Source organism: Myotis daubentonii, chromosome 1 (assembly GCF_963259705.1).
Source record: "Myotis daubentonii chromosome 1, mMyoDau2.1, whole genome shotgun sequence".
Classification (NCBI taxonomy): domain Eukaryota; kingdom Metazoa; phylum Chordata; class Mammalia; order Chiroptera; family Vespertilionidae; genus Myotis; species Myotis daubentonii.
In genome coordinates this window covers 33,531,467-33,536,400 of record NC_081840.1, presented here as the reverse complement: position 1 = coordinate 33,536,400, position 4,934 = coordinate 33,531,467, and positions in this window count along the sequence as shown.

Below are 4,934 nucleotides of genomic sequence, written 5' to 3'. Positions count from 1 at the left end.
CTTTGTGCTGTTTTATTTTAATATTTAACATGGTCTGAATGACTAAATGTTTTCATATAATTATTTTCTTTTCATATACTTCAATTCAGAAACATTTAAAATTTTTAATGAAATCTCTTCCAATAAAATATTTTTCTTCCAAGTATCCTTTTTATGCATGTGAAAGGAAAGGAACTTATCCCACTTATCATTTAATGCTCACAGGATTAGCAATATTAGGATAATCCATGATTGCTAGAGGCCATTCTATAGATCTAGGTCAGTGGTTCTCAACCTTCCTAATGCCGCGACCCCTTAATACAGTTCCTCATGTTGTGGTGACCCCCAATTTCATTGTTACAAATTGAACGTAGTTAAAGCATAGTGATTAATCACAAAAACAATATGTAATTATATGTGTTTCTGATGGTCTTAGGCGACCCCTGTGAAAGGGTCGTTCGACCCCCAAAGGGGTCACAACCCACAGGTTGAGAACCGCTGTTCTAGATCCTTATGCATTTCTTTTCAACTGAATATACTGTTTCTGAGGCATGACTTACCCAATAGGACTACCAGTTACTAGTGTTTTAGGGTGTCTGAGCTAAAGGCAAAAAGAGATGGGAGAAAAATTTTCATAATGTGAGCAGGAATTTATTTTCATTTTCTAGCCGTTTACAAACTTTTTACAGGTACATATAACGAGGAGGAACAATGAATCTGCATCACTTGAGACATTGATTTCCTGTACTCATTACTTTATTTCCAACTAAATCTATTGTAGCCTCCTCAATTCGTAATACAGTAGCACATTCTCTTTAGAAATGATTGGAATTATTTGAAATGTAGTGATTCGATTTTTTTATTATTATTCCATTTATTTAGTATGTGGAGCAATTCAATCAAGCAATGTTAAAGGATAACTTTTTGGACTAATTTTTACTTAATGAATTCATGCAGTTTGTATGTTAGTCAATTTTGGGGAAACAGCATGGTTGTTAAGAAAACAGGGCTTGATGTTACTTACATCTGAGTTTAGAAGTCAGTCTTACGATTTACATAATTGAGATTTACTAGCTGGACAATTTTATGTATTTTTTGTCACCTATGAAAGTTCTCTCAAAAATACTCTCTGCCCTGGCCAGTGTGGCTTAGTTGGTGGGAGGGTCATCCCATACACCAAAGAAGGTGGTAGGTTGGTTTTTGGTCAGGGCGCATACCCGGGTTGTAGGTTTGATCCCTGGCGACCAATCGGTGTTTCCCACATTGATGTTCTCTTTTTTTCTCTCTCCCTTCCTCTCTCTGAATTCAACTGAAAAACACTCTCTGTGATTCTGTTTTAATGACTGTTTAACATTGATAGATTTAGCAATCGCTTAAGTAATGTACATTTTAAGTTGTTTAAAATTTTCACTATTATCATAATGACAAGCCATGCTTTTCCTTCACCTCGCATCCTCCTCAAACTGCTCCCATGCCCCTCTCTCTCGTTCATGGCAAAGTTTCCTCATCTTCCACTTGTCAAACCATTCCAGTCTGGATTCCATTTCTACTGTTTCCCCAAAGAAAGTTTTAATTAAGGTCCCTATTTAGTTTCAAATTGTCAAATTAACTAGTCACCTTTTGTTCTCGTATTATTTGTCCTTCAAGTAGCTTTTGATACATTTGAGTACTCCTTGAATCACCTTTATTTTTTCTTTTGGCGCCTCCCTGATACCACATTATCTTCATTTTCTTCCTGTCTCCGTGGCTACTCCTCAGCCTCCTTTGCTGCTTTTCCTTTTCTACCTGACCTCTAAATTTTGGAACTTTTCACCAATTGGTTCCAGGCCCCCTCTTCTGATTCTATACTCACCATAAACCATCTAATCCACTCCCAAGATTTAAAATATCAATAAATTGAGGATGTTCAAATATACAAAGTGGGGCAAAAGTAGGTTTACAGTTTTGAGTACATGAAAGAGATCATTCTTGTTATTAATTAAGTGTATTACTAGAGGCCCGGTGCATGAATCCATGCACCAGTGGGGTCCCTTGGCCTGGCCTGCAGGATTGGGCCAAAATCGGCTTTTAGACATCCCCCAAGGGGTCCCAGATTGCGAGAGGGCTCAGGCCAGGCCGAGGGACCTCACCAGTGCACTATGCGGGGGCGGGGGAGGTTGGCCAGCCAGGGAGGGACCGCGGGAGGGCTCCAGGGCATGTCCAGCCTGTCTCACTCAGTCCTGATCTGCTGGACCCCAGCAGCAAGCTAACCTACCCGTCAGAGCATCTGCCCCCTGGTGGTCAGTGCACATCATAGCAAGTGGTTGAGTAGCCTTAGCATATCATTAGCATATTATTCTTTGATTGGTTGAATGGCCGACTGGCTGACTGGACACTTAACATATTAGACTTTTATTATATAGGATTTTACATACGAACTGTAAAACTACTTCTGCCCCACCCTATATATATGTAAAATCAACCTCTTTTCTTTGCACTTTTAAGTTAGTTTTCTCTATCTGATGTATTCAAAAGTGACCTTATTGAATTTTCCCTAAAACCTGGTTTTCTGACTTCTACTTTTAGTAGTGTCTAGGGAATCCACAGCAGCCATCTCACAGAGAACAACTAGTAAAGCTGGGCAAAATAATATTTTAAAGTAAACTTAAAGGTATCAGAGGACCAAGAAGATAATGAAGAATTACATCAACAAGATCCAAGGCAAAATGAAACTTAGACCTGAGTTCAGCATTTTGGCTGCTTCTCTTCTAGGAGCATTTGCAGTTCAGGAGGAAGTGGTTGAGAACCTGAGAAGCTAAACACTTTTATAGCCTTGCTGTGTAGTTAAAGGGATAAAAATTGGAGTCCAGAGCTCTCATAGGAAGGGAGGACTTGAGTAACTGACCATACATAGGATTGGGACCTCAAAGACTACATCCTAATTTTAAGGGTGAACAAAAAATAGATGCAGTTTGAATCTTCGCAATTCCTAAACTGGATTAAGGTGACCCTGAGTGCCTAGTGTACCTACCCATTACACAGAGCAAATATAATTCTTCTCTCAACTGACTTTTCAAGTTATTTTTATAATTTTTCAAATTTAGTACTAGACGATCTAAAATAAAGCACTTGAGGAGACAACATGATCAAAACCCAAGAAAAATGATAGCGAATATGAACATATTCACAGGGCATCCAGTTAGTGAAGTTTTTAAGCACAGGCTTAAATTATTACCCTTGGTATGTTTAAAGATATAAAACAAGATTGAAAGTTTCAGCAGAGAATTAGACACTATACAGAAGAATTGGCAAGTCTCAAACTGAAAAATATATTCATCAAGTTTAAGAACCCATTGGAGATAATAATTAAGAAATGAAATGTCAGTGCAAAATAATAAACTTTTAAAAAGTCAATATGGAAACACTTGGGTTCACAGTTCTTGACTATATTTGAGAAAATGTACTTTGACAAAAATCTGCCTTTCTGTCTCGGGCTGCTGACAAAAGAGCCTGAGGATTGAGGGGGGTGGGGGGGAGTTACATATAGGTATTAATTACATGCTATAGAAAAACACCATACGGATGAGTTTCTAAAAATCATTTAAATTATTTATACATCTTCTACCACTCATTGGCTGGTGTAATTAAGCAAACTGAATTCCCTTTTCCTTTATCCCCGTATTATGCTAATTTCAGTCTCTGAGTTTTAATTCGTGACATTCTGGAGGCAAAGAATGCCTGACTTACAGAAGCTCAACAGGCCCTACCAGTGGTTCTCAACCTTCTGGCCCTTTAAATACAGTTCCTCATGTTGTGACCCAACCATAAAATTATTTTCATTGCTACTTCATAACTGTAATGTTGCTACTGTTATGAATCGTAATGTAAATATCTGATATGCAAGATAGGCGACCCCTGTGAAAGGTTCGTTCGACCGCCAAAGGGGTCACGACCCACAGGTTGAGAACTGCTGCAAAACGTTGGCAAGTACAATACCAAGCACTGAAGATTCAATGACAAGTAAAACCAAACTGCCCTGGACCCCTACCACCTAAAGCCTCTTTTGGTATAAATGCCACCCTTGAAAGGCTTAGTGCAAGTCACACCTTCTGTGTAAAGTTTCCACACTAATCTATCCACACATTTCTCCCTTTTCTGAACTTTGCACTATAGTCTGTACCATGCCACACGTTATTTTGTACCATTGTAGAATTGTTCCACAATCTGTAGTTTTGGTTTTACCCCAGATGCAGTGTTGATTTATTAATCATAATTCCCATCACGTTTATTACATTTTATCCCCATACTACACCCCCCATTTCTCTCCCCATCCTAAGCAATCATTGTAATACATCTGTTTATCTTTTGTTTTCTTGCAAAATGAGCACTACCTTCTTTGCACATCAATTTGTGTATAAACATACTTGTGTTCTTTCTTCACTCATCACCATGTTTCTAGGACAAATCCATGTTGCTGTGTCCATTTATTTCATTGCTTTTACTTGCTGTACCCCATGGTGTACCTCCATCATCCCCCTTTCCCAAGGATAGCCACCAGGGTGGCCTCAAACTTCCTCAACGACTATTCTACAGTTACTTTATGTATGTTACCTTGGCTATAGCTAAACTGTGAACTGCTTATAAAGAACCACCATGATTTTCTCCTGTTATACCCCCCTTTTGACAGTAGTTAAGGAATATTTGTTGATTTTCTATTGTGGCCTATGCATGTTATCTACTGTAAGGTGCTAAAGATTAAAGTAAAATTAATTATAGAGTAAGGGGTTACCAATCAATTCTTCCTGGAGTTTAATCTTGACTTTACCCCTTACTAGCCCTGGGACCTTGGGAAAGTAATACCGACTTGCTTTGGGCATGTTCTTTCTTCCTCTACAAAGGAAGATAATACCACCTACGTTAGTGTACTTTCATGAGGAATAAATGAATTAATAAAAAGCACCTCAGCCCTGGCCCGT